This window comes from Ostrinia furnacalis, unplaced genomic scaffold (genome assembly GCF_004193835.3).
Source record: "Ostrinia furnacalis isolate ACB-3 unplaced genomic scaffold, ASM419383v2 OfSCF6912, whole genome shotgun sequence".
Taxonomy (NCBI): domain Eukaryota; kingdom Metazoa; phylum Arthropoda; class Insecta; order Lepidoptera; family Crambidae; genus Ostrinia; species Ostrinia furnacalis.
In genome coordinates, this window is record NW_021137151.1 from 90,271 (window position 1) to 114,665 (window position 24,395).

At 35.4% G+C, this 24,395-nt stretch overlaps 2 protein-coding genes across 3 annotated transcripts in view; one reads left to right on the forward strand and one right to left on the reverse strand.

Annotated features, from left to right (window-relative positions):
- Timp (Tissue inhibitor of metalloproteases) overlaps window positions 1-17,725 on the reverse strand; it is a 45,204-nt gene extending 27,479 nt beyond the window's left edge. Inside the window, exons 1-2 of one of the 2 annotated variants that reach the window (XM_028318465.1) lie at window positions 17,510-17,700; window positions 1,476-1,524 (exon numbers count right to left, since the gene is read on the reverse strand). The gene's annotated coding sequence lies outside the window, so the exon portion shown is untranslated. Of the gene's footprint in view, window positions 1-1,475; window positions 1,525-17,509 lie in introns of both variants that reach the window. The other variant, XM_028318464.1, reaches the window with a different exon arrangement.
- The window catches only part of Syn (synapsin), a 71,876-nt gene that overhangs the window by 37,343 nt on the left and 10,138 nt on the right, over window positions 1-24,395 (forward strand). The window lies entirely within an intron of this gene.

Below are 24,395 nucleotides of genomic sequence, written 5' to 3' on the forward strand. Positions count from 1 at the left end.
TTAGCCTAGATTCTGCGATTGTTGTTGAAGACTCGAGATATACAGTGTGAGTCACGTTAAAGTGTACATATGAAAATAGATGAAACTAGACCTATTTTTATCGACAAAAAAGAGGTCAAAAAATTTTTGAGATTTTTTTTTATTTTTTTATAGATTTTTTTTTCTTCCAATTACTTATTGTAAAGAAAACGTAATAACTTTTAAACTAAGCGGTATATCCTGATAAAATAAAAACAGTAATAATGCTAAATAACAGGCAATACTAAAACAATACATAAAATACACAAAAAATGCCAACAAATAATAAAAAATTATTCTTTTTGAAAAAAATCTGCTTAAAAATTCGTATTTTTTTGGTTATTCGATAATTTTTTCCAAAAAATGCCCCTATAACAGATAGTTTTTATTACTTTTTAATATTCTCTATCGTATTACTTTTGTAAAACTAAAAATCGCATGTCTCTATCCCTATCACAACATTTGCTATGATCGTTTGAACAAAGGCCTGCCACCACATTTTTCTCCGCTACAGGTAGAGACAATTTTAATTTTAACTCAAATGCTTATTTTACTTCGAAATATTTTGTTTTTATTTAAAANTAAAATCCGTCGAGTAGTTTTTGTTTCTATAAGGAACATACAGACAGACAGACAGACAGACAGACAGACAAAAATTTTACTGATTGCATTTTTGGCATCAGTATCGATCACTAATCACCCCCTGATAGTTATTTTGAAAATATATTTCATGTACAGAATTGACCTCTCTACAGATTTATTATAAGTATAGATTAACTTGATTATATCATGTATATTTTTGTTTCGTATTTTCTCAGAAAGTATACCTACAGTATCAGATAAATTATTAACCTTTAATTACAGGAATGTACTAGACATTCAACAGNCTAGGGGCATTTTTTGGAGAAATTTATCAAATAACCAAAAAAATGCGAATTTTTAAGCAGATTTTTTTCAAAAAGTATCATTTTTTATTATTTGTTTGCATTTTCTAGGTATTTCATGTATTTTTTTAGTATTGCCTGTTATTTAGCATTATTACTGTTTTTATTTTATCAGGATATACCGCTTAGTTTAAAAGTTATTACGTTTTCTTTACAATAAGTAATTGGAAGAAAAAAAATTCTATAAAAAATTTAAAAAAAATCTCAAAAATTTTTTGACCTCATTTTTATCGATAAAAATAGGTCTAGTTTCATATATTTTCATATGTACACTTTAACGTGACTCACACTGTATTTGTCAGATGTAAATGTAAATGGAAATAGACGGTATGACGGTTTGATCTTATCGATTTTAACCGATACTATTAGTTATATGAATATACATATTGATCGTGGTAATAAGTCTGTTTATAAATACGACATTAGAGACGCTAATTACTTACTATGTCGGCTTGTTGATTTACTTAGTTCGCAGCACTTTATAATTAAATATCTAAACAATGATCACAATACCTATAGTTTATGCCCCGGAAACCATTGCTATAGTGTCCATTGTAGATACCTGGAAGCAATAAAATATTATATTAATTATAATAAACATGATAAGAAATTATCTGCAAGTTATTTGATCGTTAGAGCTGTAAGTACTATATTGTTATTTGGACATGACAAACAGACACTTCAATTTATACCCTCTGCAGACACCCTTAAGATACTCAATCAAGAAGATATCTGAAGAAAAGAAAGATTTAGCGAAAATAATAGCCTTAATGCGTTTATCAAGTAATCTCATGCACCGGTGAAGCGGTGACGCACCAGTTTGTGCTCGCTGGCTTATCACTAACGCAAGGACGTTCCATTTCATATCCACTTATAGGCCTAAATTCCAGCACGCCAATAGAGTTCATATTTGACTATTACTATAGACTTTGGCAATTTTGTAAACAAGATAAAACGGACCAACGGACACAACCGCTTACTAGCGAGAGCGTTAGCTTGGAAACAAACCTATCTATTACTAGCTGTACCCGCGACTTTGTACGTGTGAAAACAGTACGTATGAATATTTCCCGTTTTTGCAACATTTTATTTACTGCTCCGCCCCTAATACGAGCTGTAGCGTGGCTGTAGGGTGATGCTATATAGCCCAAAGCCTTCCTCGATAAATTGGCTATCCAATACGAAAAGATGTTTTCAAATCGAACTAGTACCTACTTGCTGATATTAGCGCGTTCAAACAAGCAAACTCTTCAGCTTTAAATAATATATTAATATTAGTATATAGATACGATAAGACGTAAGTTATGAATAGAAGAGTAAACAGCCGTAACAGCATCTTTATCTTGTAATCTCATGCACTGGCACTACAGATGTGACACATTGCTGCACGCTTATCGCGGACGGGCGCAAGGTCGCTCACACAGATAGCTACGGCTGAGACCATAATAGACATTGGACAGACAGGGATGGTAGAACTCTACCCACAATATAGTAATAATCTTTACTTTATTTATTTAAAACTTTATTGCACATAGAGTACAAACTCTGCAAGAACTTTTTGTGTTGTATAAAATCGCAACTGCCTGCGACCCAAATAGTTAATTATTGTGTAGGTAATTTGTCTATAGAAGTTATCAAACTTGCGAATAAAAATAAGACCCATTTTATTATTCAAACTGAAATGTCTGTCTGAACCTTCTGAATATTTAAAATAATGTTGAAATCGGTAAAACGGTTCAATCTCTTTCAGTTGTTTTAGCGTTTCTTATTACAAGATTTCTGAAGACTATTGACATGGAATATATTAAGTTAATTAATAATAGTAATAAACACCTTCATTATTGCACTATTTATGATAATGATTGTGTCTTCTGGGACAGACAACCCAATTCTGGGAAAATGCAAGGCCGCGGCGCTGCAGCAAAATACTTGTATTAAATAAAGCCAATGTCGTAAAAGTAAACAAACGACAGTCGCGGCATTAAAACTGAATAGTTATTGTTTGTACCAACAAGCTCTTTATTCATGCTTATATTATTACCTTTGCCAAACATTCGGTTTGCGTGCGTCTGAACTCTAACTGAACAGCCATTGCTAGCTGTTTGTTGATGTAACTGCAATTTTGTATTAACATTGTTACAAAAGTTTACCTCATACGGGAGTGGCATTTGAAGTGCATTGTGATTATTTGTGTCTCTTGATTTTACAAAGCATCCTCGTTTTCTTGTTTTTAAAATGATTACCTCATCGTTCAACAACACTGTTTAAATATTGCAACACACCAAGTTGAATGAACTCCAAAAAAAGTTTGTTATTTTGTGAAGCTTTGTTTCGTGTTCATGTATAATTTCTGGCCGAGAAAATGAACGACAATTCAAGTTTTCCCAAAATAGGATAATTAATTCACGAATCCTTATCCTTTTAAGTAATTTCCATAATATCCTATTGTTATAGCGAGCTTGATACAGTTTAAGCGCCGACTTGTACTCATAAAGCGGATTTTCCTTTCTCTCCATTAAGAATTTCTACTCCCGGCGAACATTGCTAAATGGATTAGAAAGTTTCAGTTATTATTTTTCTCTACGATGGTATTTGTGGCGGATAGTTATCAGTTATATTCCGCTGTTACTCTGTAGAGAAAAACAAATAGGTACTTAATTTACGTATGTAGAGATATTAATACTTTGTCAATGTGATATTGGTACAGTGAACAGGTGGTGTTGTGTTATAAAATGCAGGCGGCAGAAATATAACTACACCTATTACTCACAAAACTGCAGTTTAACCTACTAAAATACGGAGCCTACTTACCTACGAAATTTATTTACGGTAACCAAGTTGTCCATAAAATACAGAAGCAAAATTATTCCAACCTGCATTTAACGTCGCGCATCAATATTACAAGGTTCCCAACCAAAGCATGTATGTTTAACTAATTTTAAAAAAGACATGTCGGGTCGTTGAAAAATCGACTAAAACGGAGGATGATTCTGAAAGATTGAACGATAAAATATTGCCAAAGAAAGCCTTGCCGAACTTGTTCCCAAAGGTATTCCCGGCTAAGAAATGAGGGCCATTATTGATATTGGGCGGGACAGCCAAGGGCCGTGTTGGTGGCCCATATTGTAATCACCTGCGATTAGTTTCACTTGAGCGCTTTGCCACATAACCATTCCACACAAAATTCAACTTTAAATTCACCACATAAGACGTATTACCGCAAACCCAAGAAAATAATTTTCCCTAAAACATTTTTGATGCCGCTTTTTAATGCTGAAATAAAATGATTTCGTAAAAATTGTAAAAAGATGCACTTTGGTGAAGCGATGCATAATTGCGCTGGCTTACTATATGCATGTGTGTACTTGTTTGAGTATTATTTATTACAAAAATCTCTAAAATATTCTGGTTTGGGCATAAATTAATTTTAAAACGCTGTTTCCAATCAATTGAATGCTAAAAGTAGGCTACGAACATGTTTATGTAAAATAAAGAAGGCATTTTTCTTTATTTTAAATCAATATGCGTCAATACATTTTTTATTAAAACAAACATTCATTATGCATACATATTCATAAAATAAATGGGCCAAGTATTTTGCATCGACGATGCGCATTTAAGCAATCTGAACAGTGATCTAATTATAGCGCTAGTTTGTCGCGAGACTTGATGCTTGTTAATGCAAAAACTATACATATACTTAAGTACACTTAGCCATATTCTTAATTATTCTGTATTTTTTATGATGTATAAGAATTTACCATATTATTATGTACACAAAATCCCTACTCGTATAATGTATCGAATTGGATTCGCTAATAAACGTAAAATAATTACCATTTTAAAAATAGCTGTATTTACAATTCACGGCGATATCATTAAATAATAATAAATGTATGTAAATAGTGTAGTCTTACAAATTATGATAATGAAACACTACGATTATGGTCAGGGTGCCTACTTCATTTCCAATTAAATAAATGTTCCGAGTTCTCATTACTTCAGTGCAAGAAACCCCGCAATATTTTTGTATGCTAACATAAAACATGCTCTTAATTGAGAGTCGTTAAAGCCATGTAAGCCTTTAAAAAGGCTGCATTCTCATCAGCAGACAGTGGTCTTAATTGAAAGATTGCAGCTAACCCGTTTTTAGAAAGTTTTGGATGCAAGCCAACCGCTGTGCAGTATGGATGGTAGAGCTATATGCAAGTTTTCAGGTAGGCGGTGCACTGCACTAAAACCGTTCGAGCGTATTTGTTATGGTCAACATTATTGATGTTGTCGACTTTACCCCACTTTATGTAGAAATGATTTATTTGGATAGGTAAGTATTCATAAAAATGCGAGTAGAACCCGTATACGAAGTGTTCCGTACCACAATAAATAAACATTCCCAGGTTAATGACTAATTTCTTATATGGACCTTTCTATTGTGGTTATTATAAGTAAGTAGCTGCTCATGTTCTATAAAAGTTTCAGTGTCCGAATAGCTACGGTTCAAATGATGATAAGATTTATAATAATAGCGCTTTAGTAATTTGGACCCGCGGGTTTGGGTACAGTACCCGAAAACATTAGTGAGGTAGATAATGTATAATTTCTTCACAATAGTAGAGTAAGATCATGGATTTATTAATGTAATGCGTTTACCTCTACCTATCATTAATGAGTTCCTACAACTTCACAGCCTTCATTTGCAAATGAAGTCATGTATGACGAGAACAACAGATGGCTTAAAATATCGGTTTATTATGACTTTACCAGAGAAACGTTAACTAATACCGTAGGAATGTTTAAATGCTGGTTACATAATCTTCAGTATCTAACAATTAATAAGTACCAAAATATTTATAAAACTATCTGCTGAAAATAACAAATCATCCATCAAATTGAACTGATATTGAACATAGCTTTAGAAAAATAGGTTACATTAAACCAAACATTTTTCATGTTTTGTTTCGTACACAGTAATCAATCATTATAATTGAAACGTGATAACGCAAAAAATATCGAAAATATAGGCGAGATTGTCGCAGTGTGTATCTAACTAGCTTCAAAGTTAGTATGGAGATTGGCGTTTTAAGCGCAGTAACCCTGTGATTAAGTAGGTATTTTAAGGTCTTAACTCAAAACTACCCAAAAGTGAGTTACGATGTTTTTCCTTGCAGGTGTCGATATGTGCTATTTTGCTACACAAATGTATAGTCTGATGTGCTGTCGACCCCTTTAAAGAACCATTTACATAGGATGTCGGTAGTAAAACCTAATCAAGCAAGTTGCTATCCTCATAAAGCCAACCTCTGCTGGAATTCGGCTTATTATTATCGGGTGATTAATTATTATTGTTGTGCTCAGTGGCGGATTAAGAGTATCCGAGGCCTTAAGCACAGAGCCTGTGTAGGCCCTCTATTGCTTAAATGGAAATGGAAGGAATGGAATGGAAGGTATAAAGTATAAAATGAAAGTTCATCAAAATAGAAAGTGTAGTAGGTGAAATGTAAAACTTAAAACATTATTTTCCTTGCCTTAATCAGAGCAAACTCCGAGATTACATCGTCGAAAATCCGACGAAGTATGTCTGCCTCAATACACACACAATGCTAAATAATTAAGCTTATCTGGACGGATTTTTGTTCTTTGCGGGTTCACTTTTTCTAATTTTTTTTTTTATGTAACCCATATCCCTTTACNAGATGGAATCCCATTGCGATGGGCATCGCTGTTGCGACAGGATAGCACTGTTCAGTTCACTTTTTATTTCCTTGTAATATTTATGTGCCATTTCTGTCTTTTTCTCTGTCATGTATAAGTGATGTTCATCGTAATAAATTTTTCTTTCTTTCTTTCTTTAAACGCCATTTGTATATTTGTGAAAACGCACTTTACTTTATCTACACTATAATATTATAAAGAGGAAAACTTTGTTTGGTTGTAATGAATAGGCTCAAAAACTACTGGACCGTTTTTAAATATTCTTTCACCATTTGAAAGCTACATTACTTACGAGTAACATAGGCTAAATCTCGATAAAATGTAGGTATGAAATGAATCCTCTGCTGGCGCGCCAGCAGAGGATGGAGGCCCCTGGAGAACTGGGGCCCCAAGCACGTGCTTGTAGTGCTTATACGTTAATCCGCCACTGGTTGTGCTACCGCAACTATTCGTCATGAAAATGTGCTACCTAGTTGGCAAGTGTCGTATGTTTCCCGTTCGTCCGCACGTACACACAAATGAACATAGATTTCCGTTATATTTTCTCAATAGGAAAATGTTCAGCGAAATAACAACGGATTTCCTAGTTATAAGATGCGTCAATATTTATATGAAATCCTTGTGTTACTTGCAAACAAAATAATTTATTATACAGGCATATTACTTCTAAAACAACACCTGTTAGGTACTGGTTTCTCTGGAATTGTAATAAAGGCTATTTTAGAAAAACTAATTACTTGAGTTATGTAGGTACTAAAAACTAGTAGTGCATAATAGCACGTAACAGCGTCGAACATAAAATAACTGATGAATGACGCACCGCATCCAAGATAAAATTCCTAGGCATCGCCTAATTCTTTCATGTAAATATTTTGGCGGAACGATCAATTACGATGTTACGCTTAGTTGGTAGAAAGTAAATAGTGTGGAAAAATTATGTAGTAAGTGTATCTACAACCTTGGCCGACTGGCTAGATACTGTTTTCGTTGCGCAAATATCTGGGATGTTTGTTTACCTACAACGTTTCTATTGAAGATTTGCTGCCGTATTCCAGGCAATTCCAGGTAATTTTACGATCGCGATTTTTCGGAATCTTAGAAAACAACGTGAAAAACAAGCTGAATATTATCATAGACAACTATTTCACCTGAAAAGTTTACTCATACTTGAAATATGCAGTAGATATTATAAGAAAATATTCAGTAAGTGTTTACATTTTTGCATTTTGTAAGTCTGAAAAATCTAAATCAATTTCTTGTATGTAGTTGATGACAAACTAAAGCTATTAGAAATGAAAAATATTCTTAAAAATACGAGACATTTGAGGCAGGTCGTTATACCTACTTATTATTTTTACCCAATGACTTTTTGTCTTTTTAGAATTTTTAAAAGTAGAAAATGTCGTAAGTTAAAAAAAATCTTGTTTTGCTTAAGTGCATTTGTTTTTACAGTTCTTCACAATACTATTATTCCTCACAATCAATATCTAGAAACGTTCTGCCCTTGAGTGGCTGCCGAGCAATTGTCACGATGCCGTGCACTACGAGCGCAGCGTTAGACGTCTCCTTATAGCGATTGCGTCATGCGTTTTACCCGCTTCAATGAATGAATACGTTTCAGCGCCAACGCTCCTACAATTGTGTCTGGATCCACAGACATATTTCTAATAAAACTCTTTACGACTGACTCAACCCTCTTGAAATATGGAAGCGTCAAGCAATCAATTCGACGTTAAGCAAAACGTTGGGCTTAATCAAGCGAAGCGATTTGTGTTTGTATAAAAAATGCCGGTGATTTAATCCGAGTAGTGTGTATTTATGCGAGTGCGCCACATTACGGCTGGTGTGACGCCTTTCTCGAAATCCTCGCCGGTCACGTTTATTTCGGGAGTCACATTACCTACAGACACCGTGAGCGTGACCGACACACGACGGTAACGTAATGGAAGTGCAAGTTGCAACACAAACGCACCCAGTGTGTATCGTATACCGACAGACGTCACTCAGATGCCAATCTTAGTGGGTTTCTGCTCATTTTTGCAAGTTTTGCAAAACGGAACTCTTAAGATCACTTGTGTGTTGCCTGTTTAATGTCTGTTAATTCCGGTCGTAAATGACCGTCAGTTGTCTCGTAGGTACCTATTTGATGCACGGACTTGACCTACACTGTTTAAAGCCAGAGAACAGATTTTTTTGTATCACTACAATGTCCCTAATATGCGATACTTAATTATATTGAAAATGTACGGACATTTACATTAGCAGTTTTTCTTTCATTATTCAGTAATTTGAATCCAATGCTATTATGAAAGCAATTTTGGATTGTCTCAATCGAGAATGTTGAAGTCTCAATCGAATCGGAGAGTGAAAATATTTTTTCGATCGGAGACTTATTTCTTCAGGGCCGCTTTCATAACCTGGCGCGGAGATAAAACAACACGCAGTAAAACCAACGTGTACTTTCGATTTTTATCAGTCGTACTCGTGTCGCAAGACCGGGATTAATTCGCAGGCTGACACAACGGCCTTTCATAATAATAGGGGCTGGACTCAATCAGAACTGGGTCATGGAATGTCAACAATAAACAAGTCGCTACTGAGATCTTAATGGAGGTGGGTACTAAGTATATCCACGGATACTTCGATATACAACGTGTAAGTAATTAAATAAGCACAAAAGCTCAGAATGTAACTTATAAATACTCGTATAATTTTTTTTCATGACTACTTATGAGCTTTAATTTGATTCGTAGCTCTACCATTGATCCAGTTTGTTAATGACGTAAGCGTACATTGTTCGTTCATTCCGCTGTACACAATTTAACTTTTAGACTCGGCATGATACGAAAACAAAATCTATAAATTCGCGTCATTTACTGAAATTGAAAACATAATTTTCAAAGTGAATCCGTATAAATACGCAAATTTGCATTCACGGCTGTTTTCCAGAACGAGATTGCTCCAATTTAGTACCCTCACTAAATTCAAAACGGAACGTGCCTGTCAGCAATTTAAAATATAATTGATACCCTTAATTTTTTACAATAGGAAATCTGTAGAGAATTGAGTCGTTCCCGGGAATGAAAAACTCACTGAGGCCTGAAACCGCAAATGTTCTGGGAGAGAGAAAAAGTGAGCAAGTACTAGGGTCTTATATTACAAGAATCCCGGAGATGTTTCTGAGTTTGCGGACCGTGGAAATCATTAAATGTTCATAGACACGATGACTATAGTACCCTAGTATTTAGGAAGCGTTTTCATTTTATGTAAATTGTTTATTTATTTATTTATTTACTTATCTTACATAAGTAATAAGCTAAGACATACAATTATTTATTAATTATTTGGCTGCAAATCAGGAACTTTTGGTTTCCACTTATTCATATTTTTCTCTTGACTTAAATCATACGCGAAACGGATGTAAATTAAATATTTTTTCAATATTGTAAGCGTTAAAGTTTTATGAAGGTGAAACAGAATGAAGTCATGTTTTTTGGCTATAAAACCTTCAACAAGCCCTCAAATCAATAAGGCTTAAATATGCAGACGGCGCTGTTCTTTTTTATAGCAGTCAACAAAATGAACGCCTTTTTTGGTATCCGTCGAAATATAAATTAAACACAATCAAACTTTCGACCCTTCGTATATTGACATAAACATTATATGTCTTTCTTCTTTATTATATTTGCAGACTTTCAAACGACAGTAATCTGTGTACCCATATCACTACAATATTGCAATATTGCCTATCAGTAGCACAGTCTAATCTACATAAGACTACAAAGTGTATGGAAAATCGATGTTAAACATTGCATTAGTTTATTTATTCGTTTTTGTATGATCAGTACCGCGTATCAGTGCTATACAGGGTGATAGTGCTATACAAGATTCCTTACAATATCAAGGTGTATCTAAATCACCCCCATGTATGTTCTACGATTTTGATAGAGTAAATTTTGTGATTTATCCTAAACTATCACCTATGGTTGGTTTTTAATTTTTTTCTCACTCTGGCGAGTACTTGTAGTTTATTTTAACTTACTTACACTAGAGAAGAAAGAGCTTGCAGAGTGAGAAAAAAATTAAAACCAGCTATAGGGGATAGTTAAGGATAAATCACAAAATTAACTCTATCTCCTACACTAAGCAAAATCGTAGAACATACGTGGGAGTGATTTAGATACACCTTGATGTAAGGAATCTAAATTTTAGCTTTGTACGTCAACTCTCTGGCCACCCTGTATAGTAAAGCTCAAGGCATCTTGTCCTACCGTTAGCGGCTGCAAGGCGCCAACCCACTACCACATAGTATGACTCTAGTACTATTTACTATCGCGTGAGTGAAAATTGACGAACACCATATAAATCGGACAACATACTCGTAAGGAGAAAACGTGAGACAATGTCTATTAGAAATGATGTTTCATTATTATGAAATAATACACTGTGATTATTTATTATAGGAAAATCAAAGAACATCAATTAATGTTAATAATAAAATAATTTCTCTCTGAATTGCTACTTTTTATGCAAAATGTGAAACGCTCTTACGACCGCCAATTAAAATATTTTCAATAGGTACATCGCTTTATTAGATGAATATATCTCTCTAATAAATGAAATAGCTCAAACATTGTTGTCATAATTGTAATACGGCGGACATCAAACACTGGATGTCTTATAAATTCTAATATTTGCTATTTTGTAACATCTGACATAAAAATGAACAATTAACTTGTTGAAAAACACAAAACATTTTTTTAAATGGGATCACTTTCTATACGTGTAGAAATTAATTACTTAAGATAATTTACTGTTTTGTGGCGGATACAACTCGAATGTGTATCAATCATTACGTCTATGGAAAAAGGTATGAATGTAAAGATAAGAGACACGGGACAACATTTCAATTTAGCTAAGCCGCAAATCCCTGAACGGAAATTACGCACGAGTAGATGTGCCGATGTAGTCGTTTGGGTTAGAAATGCGATTGGCAATTTATATTTCAGTCCGTACCTACTTGATAGGCGAATCTAAAATGCGTCTAGAGTTTGTTACTCCCGCTGAAGCTGTAAACTTACAATTTGCAGTTATTGCAGTATTTATAGTTCAGCAAGGGACGCATCCAACTCTTTTATGACCGCGTCTATTTTATGCAATCGTGCAAATGTTATCTAATTAACTACTATAACTTTCTCACTTTATAAGGGTCTCTACATACAGTAGTACTTAGCTGGCGTCTGTTTACATTTACAGCAGTATATGTATTATGTATTTCATTTGCAATAACATTTGATAAGAATAGCTATTTAGTCTAACTGTAACATGTTTTAGTACACGCAATGAAACTAAGTCTTGGGAACAAATAACTATTGTTACATTTTCGTTACATTGTACAATACATACATGTTCAAACGATGTTACTTCGTCGTACAAACTGTCTATTCCGTTTAGTTCCAGTTTACAAATCCTATTCAAAAAGCTTACATATCTTTAAGCCGGTCACCTCGGCAGATAAAAACCGTGAAATGATTACTGGCAAGGTACTGGCAATTAAGTGGCGCCTGGAGTCTAGGGTTCAGATTCTCTAATAAATCACCCGTTAGCCCGCGTGGGCGGGCAATTGTGGCCTGATAACCGCCGAGACGACCCGCAGCAAATAGGGAACGAGAACGTCCTTCCACACGAACACCCGTATAAATAAAAGGACGGCCGACTTTCCCACCACATAACATAAGGCTTTCTATTTCCATTGGACTTTTAGGACCAGTTTTATAGGTGCTCGGAATGACCACTAAGGAATAAATTTAAAGATCATTCAGTTCACAAACATAATTTGCTGAAATGGTCCGTGCCCCATTTCGTCTTAATGCAGCGGACACTCTTTAGTGTTTATGATACCATCGCGGACTGTTAACGTGATGAATATTGTGCATCAACGTGGAATTGAATTGTTAAATGAGATTCAGCCCGCGAAAACAAAACACTAACTATAATAGGTACTACTCGCTTAGGCACGGTTACTAATGAGTGGAAAATGATACATGACACGTCTGCTTGCATATAGGTGCTTAGCAGAAAAGCTAACAACGACCGTTTTGTCACCTGCGCGCGATAGATGCACCCATTGTTTTCATTCCAGCGATGTAACCGGAGGAGCCCGCGCACTTGCGGTCTGCAGCCTACGCCATCACTCCGCCCGAGTCCACATTATTCCCTCTAATGCATAAAGCGAACATAATTTCACCAATATTATCTTACGAATTGCCCTGTAAAACTTGTCATCCAATATTTATGCCCTAGGCCAATTTCCATCTGACGTTTCCGACTTTCATTCAATTCTTCTTGTTTACGATCGAGAACTCGATCGGTAGAGCACCGCGGCTAGCGGCTTGAATTAAGATAACAGTTTTATTGGCTTCTAATTCAATTCGTGGCATGTTTCTCTTATCTCGGCCATAAACATTTTCCAATTTTAATGCGTTCTCGTGTTGCAACATTGCGAGGAGGGTATCTATTAGTGCTATGACGTGAACTTGGCCCTTGAAGCCCTTGGGAGTAGGTCAAGCGATCGGGCGCCGGTAACTGCGCGCGCATTACTGCACTATTTACTGAGGCGATTAATAATAGAGTACAATGAGCAGAAATGCGCGGCGCGATAAGTTCAGGCAGCCCGACAGATCTACGCCGCGATTGTGGGGCATTCCGCCAGATTAATGGGCCGACCGAGTCGCAGCTGCACACAAAATCTGTTTAAAAAACTAATTTATTGCAAATGTAACATGACAGATGTGCAGTGTCACTCGAATTGAGGCGTTTCATAAAAATATTGGCGCTTTAATGTGTTTGGCAAGCGGAATGCAATTTTTTACGGCAATTTGCTCGTATATTTTAGAACACAAATCGTTTACGTTTGCATTATTACAAAGTAGGTGCCAAAAATCCAGCTCAAATGGTGGGAAACGGTTTGTTTATCTACCTATACGAATAATTTAATAGTATATAGTTATCGCCACAAATCATAGTGGTGGGACCGGCGCGGGACCTCGTGGCGGCGCGTGATTAACTTCTTCCGTGTGCAGGGTCAACAGGCGGGGGTCGCGGTTTGACACCGGCCCTTGCTCGGGAATAGCTTTCTAACAATAAACTGGTATCTAATGCGGTATAAATACAACGTGTTACAATGAGCTGCCGCGACCGTGTTGCAAGTTCAAAATACATGACAGATAGACTTATGGCAACGCGTTTAGCTTTGAAATATTAGGTGTAAAAACAAAATAATAAGAGACTTGTTAAAGTAACAAAGTCTTCTACGCCTTCATGAAAATATTTGTTTGTAAATCATCGCTAGCGAAATTTTTATGTTGAATTTTTAAGTTAAATTGCAAAAGTTAGGTTACTGCTCTAACCTTCAGGTTTTGCACATTTATTTATTTTGCACATTCATTGCACATTTATACCCGTGCCAAAAGTTGGAAACTAGGTTACAAATATAAGGTTTTATATCAGCAGTAACATGCCCCTTGGGATATTTTTTTGAACGACCTTGTCTAATGGAATCTTAACTTTTCCAGGATGTGCTTCCTTGAATGTTTTTCAATAATAACAAATTATTAATTCATCGTCAATGCGAAATGATTTCTAGGAGCTCAATCGGGAAGTGACACGCAAATTACCACCGATGATCACCGATCCTTTTCATGGACGCGCCAATAAAAGACTTATCAATACGATTAATATGCCAAAGGTTAATTTGACGGAAGTCATAAGAGCTCGTACTCGAGGTTTACGTAGGTGTAGGTTAGATTTTTTTTCCGATTTCAGGTTCATATAACAATGTAGGTAAGTAAGTATCGTCAAGTGAATATCGTCATCTGAACGTGCCGTAAAGGATTAATTTCCTACCATTAGGTAATCTTTGGAAAAAGCTATAAATTTACGTATTTTTTAAACTCTACCCAATATGGTACGTAGGATTCGTATTACGGCCTCACAATTGCGAAGTGTTTGTTTGCACTAGTCTATCGCGACATATGACACGTTTCACAGCGTTGGTAGTTGGAGCCGACCATTACAATAAAGTCATTTTCATTAATCAATAAAGCTGAGCGGCTCTGGGCCCTACTCTGCAAAACAATACATTCATTTCGTTTTGTCTCTTTCACAAATAACAGAAGCCATCACGAGTAAGAGAGATGGATAGAGCAGACGTAGAGATCTGTCGAATTATTTTCGCGAAGTAGACCCGCAGTCACGCTCGGGCTAACGATGGACTTCCTTCGCGGCTGCCTATTACCCACCCCTATTCCTCCTAAATTGATTTAGGTCTAACAATTTGCAACTCAATTTGGATTTAAGTGATAGTACGCAGAAAAAATTTATTACTTTAAGATCTTGGTCGTCAAATGTAGAAACATTTTAATATTATAAAACTACATTAAAATCTCTTCAATTCCTAATTTCTTCCAATTTGAAATCAAGCTCCAAAAAGAGGTCTAAATATCTAGGCTTAGAAATAAGATCTCTACATAGAAGTCTATTCATAGTATAACAGGCTTTTACGAAACCCTTTGAGGATTGAATTCCCGATAGCCAAATCTGTTCAGTAATCTTTGAAGAATCATATTACAAAGTAACTGTTATATTCTCGATACCATCTTTGTAAGAATAAGCGCTCTGCTTATTACGCGAAAATAAGACTGAAAATAGTTTTAGCAAGCTGGTTTATGTTGCAAATATGTAGTATATTTCCATATCACTTCCATTGAATATACGAGTACCTACCTAGGTATATTAATGAGCTATTGTTTAAATTGTCCATATCATTCTTAAGTGGTTTGCAGTCAATACCGTTGCGTTTTACAACATAATTTGAAGTGAATTGATTACTTAACTAAAAATGCATCATTCATCAAAACACCTGCTTATTAGTGAACATTATCATCAAGTTAGGTAGCTCTTCATTTGACTTGCAACGGGAGCCGCCAAAGGACGCTAACTCGCTAACGATGTTTACGAAATGTGTCACGTCTCGAATCGTAGTTAGTTATACTTAGTTAAAGCCGAGCGAGCAAACAGACAAACACTTGTCTGTGCCAAAATGTTTGGTTACATTCTGGAATTCCCGCGGCAATATTTACTGTTTGCTTTTTATACACGTTAATATTTCATCACAGATTAATGATTGAAGGTTTTACTGCGAATTTGTCTTCGTATGGTTTTAAACTGATCTTTTATACTGATAGTTTTGCTATGTACGGACAAAGGCATCCCCCAAGGATTTCCATAGCGACCGGTCCTGCGCGGTCTCCTATGATGTAACTGGCGTGAAAATTAGGAACAGATTTGTCCCCTTGAAGTGAAGTGAAACGAAGAATACCTACATCAATCAAATCTGTTATTACGGCCAAGTGCGGCACAGCCCTGACTTAATGTCTCTCCTGATTGCGTAATCATTTTCTCTGCTTTCCATTTACAATGACTACTAACTTAATATGTTTTTCGTTAGTCAAATCATTCAATAAATAATAGAAAACTGCAGGTATACAAGAATGTTTTTGACTCTATAGCTATTATTAGAATACCGCATTGACCACTATAAACGCGTTGAAACAACAAATAGATTGACTGCTGTGTCATAAACTAACTTCATTGTAGAGACAGGGGTCGGTATGAAAATACACGGCTGTATTTACGGCTAACCTTTACCTAGTAATTGGAGTTACTGCACAATTAACGACGCGTTCTGAAGCGACTGAAACGATGCCAAGTGATACATTACAGTTTATATATCGGAAGATAGACTTTCTTTTTTGTTTTCTCCACACCGTGTTGGTATTTCAATCAGCATTTCGTAATTATTAATGGATGCATTTTGCTGGAATTCAGAACATTTTCCATCTCTAACTAGGTTATTTTGACCGACTTCATAAAAGGAGGAGGTTCTCATTTAAATTGTATTGTATATTGTTTTTATTTTAATTTTAAGAATATCTGTAACATTTATCTACTATAATAATTTGAAAAACAACAGAACTTTATTTTTATTCGCCGGAAAAATGCATTTTACCATTCACGACCGTTTGCCAGGTTTTTATGATTTAGGTACCAAAACTTTTTTAACCGTAATGTAGAGTTGGTGCATTAAAGTTTATGTTAAAAATAATAATTATTGTGGAAGCATTTATAAATAACGAACAAGGCAGGGTAACGAAACATAAAATTTTATGTTTTTCATGCAAATATTTTGTCGTAAACAAAAAAGGTCAAATTCCGAATTCATTAGAAGAGCCTATAATTAAATAAATATTACTAAAAATTCCTAAAATGTTGGTAATTATTCAACGTATTCGGATCTGATGACTTAAAATGTATGTAAATAAGTAATGTTTACTTATCGAGTGAATGTTAAATGAATATTTCCACTTTAGGTTGTGTAATTAACGATTGCTAATGTGGATCGAATTGAAATGTAAGTAAATGCTTACATATTTATCTGAATATGTTAGCATTTTAATGCCTAATAAGGTTTATTTAACTAGGAATTCATTTCTGATAGTCTGTTTTTGGTTTAGCTTAAAAATTAATTAAAATGTTTGTTGTTTGGTCCGCTAAATAAAGTTTGCATTGCTTTTTTTAATTGTCTAAATCGTCATACAATTTTAAATAACTATAATTTTGAATTTCATTTCATTGCTCATAATATTATAATTAATGCACAGTTCTAAACAATGTTACATTTCACCAGATGACATAATAAAGTCCTTGACGTACAAATACATGGTTATCAACGATAGCAAAAACTATAACTAGGTTATAACGAGTAAACATTGCACCTGCACTCGTAGACTTCAGCTTATCGGGATACTGAACACATGCACCGCAAGCACACTAGTCCATGTCTAAAACATTTGTTCCCATTCGATTTTAATTGAAACTTTATCGTGTGTGTGTACGCGGCAGCCGGCTCGGCGAGATGAGCGACACGCGTTCCCCGTAGCGGACAATCAGTTACTGAATGTTGCTGTGCGCCCGCGCTGTTATTATGCCCGCCGGTTCACGGCACGTGGGCCCGGGATCGACGTGACGCCGTTCCACTACACCCGCTTATCGGTGCATCGCCGGTAAAAGCTCATGATTCATCAGAATTAGGTTTCGCGCGTGATATCATCGAGTTATGCGCCTAAAGCAAACGTTGCGCCACTTGTATTAATTAACATCAAACGCAAACAGTAACGATGCACGTCGATGGAATGTAGCGAAAGATAGTGCGGGGACCGACCCGCCACACGTTGCCGTATGTAAACATTAATATCTGTACAAATACACGACGGTGCATTTGCATCATCATGCCCTTTTTTGCGCGGTATAACCGTAAAGTCCAGGATTAATGAAGCATTAGTTTTAGTGCTTTTAATAACACTGAACTTGCACCTTTCTTTCAAACCGGAATATTACATCGTGGTGATGCGATAGGATGTCTTTGGACTAGTCTAGTCGTTAAATCAATTGAATGCTTTAAGAAATTTTTTTACAACTTTGAAGTTCTACATAGTGCTTTTGAAGCTGATAAAGAATCCAGTATAGGCCAATATTTAGACCACGATTTTTCCTGTACCTAACTACTTTTGTCAAATACTTTCATTTCAAAATACGAGTAAGTATAGAGAAAAACGCACTATTTATAAACATTGTGCAAACTTGTTGCAAGTTGTTTCACGAGGCATTGTTGCTTTATTACAGCACATTAAGATTTTGCATATCTCTGCTGAACACACAGGACGTGACGTCAGCCGCTTGCAATCTCTTGACGATCACCACTCAAAATATTTACATTTGACCAACAATATGTGAAAGCCACTTGGAAGTTTGACATTTTTGGTGGCATGCATCAAAACTCACGTCCAAATGTAAGCCATGAAGATTTCTTCGAAGTACTTTGGTCCCGTCTGATCCCATGGCTCGCACTGTGAAAAAATTCAGATCTCATGTAGACAAAGCTCTATAGGTACCTACTTAAGTTTGCATGGCGTAAACGATGTGGTTTGTTCAAAAGCTTTTCTGACTAGTTTAGTGCCTTTGCTCATCCCCGATTCGTCTTGGTAAATCCTTAAAAGTCAAAGTTTTATAACGATTTTAAGGTAGGAATAAAATGTTTTTAAAGAGTTTTGGTCGAAAAATCTAATGAATTTACAGGAAAACCTGCTACACGCGTGGTTTTTCCATTTCAGTAAATTCACCAGAAAAACTATATACGAGTAACATGTACAATATTGGTACCTACCTACTCTGGAACAACCGTATCTAAATTGGTATTTCTAATGGAAACACCTAAACAAAATAATGTCAAAGGGAATACCGTTCATTTTGATATCGCTTATCAAAATTGATGGTTTTCCCTATATTATTAGTACATGGCATTCAAAGGATAAATTATAAATAATCTTATGTGTTATTTAGCTAATTGTGAGATATGCTAGTACCAGTGATAATATTTATTCTATGCTACTACATATTTAACTGCTAGAAATGAAATGATAAGATTTTCTTTGTGAGCTGGGAATCCACAAGTTTAAATGCACAATCTGAAAACTAAGGTAAAAATACAATAAATCGACGTCATTCTCAACTAACTTTATGGCATGCATGGACAAAAGTATAATCATTTTTATTATACTGCAAATTATTGTCAGTCAATCCATGTAGGGTGAGGTTGGTAGCAGTTTTATCGGCGCGATGCCTCAAGTAAGATTCATGGCCGTCCCTCCGGGCCCTTCGCCGCACGAGGCCTGGAGAATCCAGAGACAGCACATTAAGCTTGACACTATAGCATCTTGTGCAGTTATAATAGCAGCTATTTTAGAACCAAAAGCTCTAGTCTAATGTGATGTTGATTGTCTCATCAATGGAAAGCTCGCTTATTTTATTTCAATTTACGATTGTAGCACTATTCACATTGCAGAAATGGAATACACAAATATTGAGATAGTAGTCAGGTAAACTTTAAAATATATCACAACCACCTCTAACGTCAGAAAAGCTTCTGAACAAACAACTAGTACTTAAACTTTTTACAAAATCTTAATAAGCAAGCCATGCAAACTTATACAACTCATTGTCTATTTGCCAAATACAAACCAACGAATCCAAAGTCTAGACTAAGGCTGCGTTGCACTATCTTACTTTAACTTTAACGAACGTCAAAAATCTGTCGAACTCCATACAAAAAGCACCGGTTACCGTTAAAGTTAGGTGGTGCAACTCAGCCTAAAACTATCGCACAGAAATTGCAGTCGTAATTTTGTTGATTTCGCGAAATAAGGAAACTTGATGCCGCCGTGGACTTTGATCTAGCTTTAATCATGTAAATAAATATTTGAGCTCCTGTACTTTATCAAATGCCTCAGTGTCAGATTTCTCGAGGTGCATCGTATACCTACTGCTTGCTTGTCTTTATCAATGTAGGCCGAGTCGGCTGTTGCAATATTTCCTTCTTCGTATCGTCGAGAAGGAACTCTTTCGCCGATAATATGCAGCTGCAAGTCTTCGAAGTACTTTTGTGACTATTTTTATTATACTTCTCAAATTAAATAAATAATTTAACCAGTAGCAACTTCACGTTTTACTTACATGACTTTGTTAGCGTGATACGTTTATCATTTGAATGTAATAACTATAATCGTGTTATGCCAATTTATTTAGATTCTTCACATACTTACTTAACCGTGGAAAATTTTAAAGAGCGTTGCAATTCTATTATAACTCTACATTTTGTTCTATTTTGTTTAAGTTACAGTGCCTATAACAATTTCACAACAGAAAACATCAACCTTTACCATAACCACGATCGATAATATTTAGTATGACACTAAAATAATATCTATTGTTACACCAAATCACGAAACAAAGCGCTTGTCATGTTTTGGTTAAATCGTACCTATCAATTAAGTTATAGTAACTGTAATTAAATAGTAAATGAATCAATGTTAAATAATGGTTATGAATAAGTGTTGCGTATCCATAAGTTACCTACGTTATAATATATTTAATACGAGTAATTTACTATGTACAGTCGCGGAATGAAAAGGTTCGTCACTTAGCGTCACTTTAGTGTCGGTTTTCGCTTGCACTAGGTACTGTAAGAGTCAAAACTGCCAACATAACAGTGCAAGAAACAGGGCTGTTAACATTTAAATAAATATGACGTTTGCTAACGAATAAGGTTTTGCTTGTTTATTTTTCTACCCCATCAGTGCAATGCAATAATGACATTGACAATAGTTTTTTTATTTATTAGAAATAATAATGGCAGGTTGAACCAACAAGAAGGTTTTAGTTTATCAATCATAATCTTCTTGACAAGATAAATCGTCAAACAACTTTGATCTGAATAATTTTGAACTTTACTGACGAACAGTTAAAGATTATTTTCTCTAACTCGAGATTATTCTGTAACATAGTTTCAAAAGGTAATATGTCCTCGCGATTCGTTGAAGGAATCAATTTGAAAACTGACGAACCTTTTCATTCCGCGACTGTACTACTTGTAACTTTCATATTATAAGGTGTGCTTCCTTTTCCATATTAGACTCGAGATTTTTAAACTTCCTTTTTTAAATAAAATTAATTTCTAAACATTTCCTAATTAACTCATTCCTTGTAGATAGTTATTTACAAGTGCATATCCTATTTATCTAATAATGTTTTTGATAACAGTCTAGAGCAAAACCTAGTGCTTATGTAAGCATGAAAACATTACGTAGTTTAGGCTGATTCAGGTACTTAATATAATTAGCGGTTGGTTTAATTAAATCCAAAGCTGGCGCCAGCTGATAACTTATTAACACGCTTTACGACTGCAAAAGTGTAAACTGCACGGAGGTGCTAAATGTCTACGTAATGTCGATGAGCACACTAGATAATAATAAGTTTGTAAGTAAGTAGTGTTGCATAATGTCGATACTGTGTTATTTTTATGGTGATCTAACACTAACTAATGAATCATTTTCCGTTAGTTTGGAACGAAATAAATTACTTTCTTTCTTATCGTAGCAAGTTTTTTTTATAGTTGTATGTATTGTGATTTTACGAAAAATGTGCCTTTGTTGAAGTACAGTTAAAGAATAAAAGTACAAAATACCTAATCGTTTGTAATGTTAATAATTACAACCTTAATAATAAAGTACAATATTTAAGTTAAAGTAAGTATACAAATATAATTTTAAGTGGCATTAAAACAGTTGCCAAGGTTGCGATACTATCGATAAATAAACTGTCACAACACTAACCGATTACCTTGAGCCGGGTCAATAGCAACAGAAATGTACAAAACAGTGCGTGTTCGACACGCATTAATCCATTAATATGGTTTAACATTTAAACTGTTGTTCAAAATAACTATCGATTATTACGAAAGCCTAAAGGAATAACTACTAATAACTTTATTATTCAGCATTGATTAATGTAGCCGTCATTACAGTTCAATCAATCAACACTAACTTATTCATAATTGTTTAATGTAGAGATCAATAAGTTCATTGGATTTAATTTTATTTGTACGCTTGTAAGTGTCTCTCTAAAGTTGTGAGAAAGAAGATTAAATAATTTGCTCCTTAAAATACAAGTACCTATCGTAGATTCCAAATATCACCAATACAGCAGTCGTTCTGTACATTGGATCTCAAAAGATGTAGAGACTCTTTGGCCCATGAAGCCTTTATCATGTGACTCTTTCACTAAAGAAAACTAATCCGTTTTAAGTACTTTAGGAAAAACATTAATATTAAGTAATTAAAAAATATCGCTATTTTATCTTCATATGTATAAATTAATGCTCTAGAATCTGGATCGCTTGCTAATATTATTTGTCGTAGCACTTATGATTATTAAGTAATCAATTGATAATCTAATCTCTGTAAATGTTAATTTTCATAACAACCTAGACTTGAGCACGACTAGTCAGCTACACTCTAATTTACTAGTCATTTTATATTCACTGTTAAATTGAATAGTTGTATTTTAATTGTACTCAATAGGTAGTCTTTATGAAGCAAATGGTTTACATTAATTACTTGATAACATATTCCGTAATTGTTTCCTTTAAACCTTGGCTTTGAGTCACTTAAATTGCTATTAAACGTGCAATATTAATCACAATGTAAACTACAAATTGTTTTATGGTTTGTTTGTTCCATATCGTTGCATCGTCATCTTTCTTGCTTGCTTAAGCCTTTTATGCGCTTTGCTGAAATCGGTGCTATTTGTCTAAGCGGTGGTAGGTAGAGTCACATGTATAGCTTTAGCGGTTATTCTTGGAAGCCATTTTTGACAATATCCTTAAAGATATCACTTCCTAACTCTCTAGGAGTCACTCTATTACAATACTGGTCGGGACTACCTAACCAGTAGTACTTTCCGTACGTTAGGTAACCAAGTAGGTAATTTAATACCGCAGACATAGCCACAAAGCCGCGCACTGATTCATTATCGCGCCAGGATAGATAACGTCCAACTACAAAGGCGGCAATTAAAGTGATAAACGACGATTGTCGTGTCCTTTGCCCACAATAAATACACCATCGAGTCTTGAAAGATATTATTTCACGCCTGTTTATAATCATTAAGAGCTATTGTCAACAGTTCTGATATTTGAATTGAATGCTTCCATAGTCGCCACGACGGTATCGCGCCGATTGATCAGCAGATAACATCTAGTTATAGTGCAAATGTTGCAGGTTAAGTGCCCCGGCGCCTGCGCATACGTTTGCGCTCGAGTCGTGAAAACAACCTGTTACGTTAGTCATCTTATTGCCATTTATGTACAATGCGTTTCTGAATAACGCACAGTGCGAACGGAAATACGATTGTAATGACACAACTGTTACTGGCCGATTTCAATACGTCACCAGCGATGGCCATAAATAGCAATTTTATTTGAGGCCTAAAAAAGATATTTCTTGATGTTTGGATGACACATCGCGCGCGGGAATTCTCCTTGTTTGCAAAGGGCGCTTGATGGAGCCGCCCACGGCGCCGCCCCCGCTGCGCCTGCGCCACTCCAACGGGCTCGAGTGCTTAGTGACGTCACACGAGATTGACACGCGCCTATTATGACGAAACAGACATTTCTAATTTGATGAACTCACAAGTTTGACTAATCCGTTTTACTTATAATGAACAGAGCGAGTCAAATGTTGTAATTTGGTATTCAAAGCCCGAGAACTATTTTCTTTTATATAATATAGCTTTCCGCCCGCGGCTTCGCCCGCGTGGATTTTTGTCTGTCACAGAAAAACTTTATCGCGCGCGTCCCTGTTTCAAAAACCGGGATAAAAACTATCCTATGTTCTTTCCCGGGACTCAAACTATCTCTATGCCAAATTTCATCAAAATCGGTTGCGAGGTTTAAGCGGGAAAGCGTAACAGACAGACAGAACAGACAGACAGACAGACAGACAGAGTTACTTTCGCATTTATAATATTAGTTGGGATGGAAATGACTGATACTCGTAACATAGGAAAGTAAGCCCAATGGCTCTGTATATAATAAATAACAAGAAACCTTAATTAAACGTGTCGCTTATGGTAGTGTACTCCGTTTGCATATTTATGATGCAAATGAGTAATTTTCTGACTAGCCCTGCGTTGGCTTTCTCCAAGGAAATTCCCACTATGTTAGAGCTGATGAAATTCTACGAAACTATTTTATGATACGTTTATTAA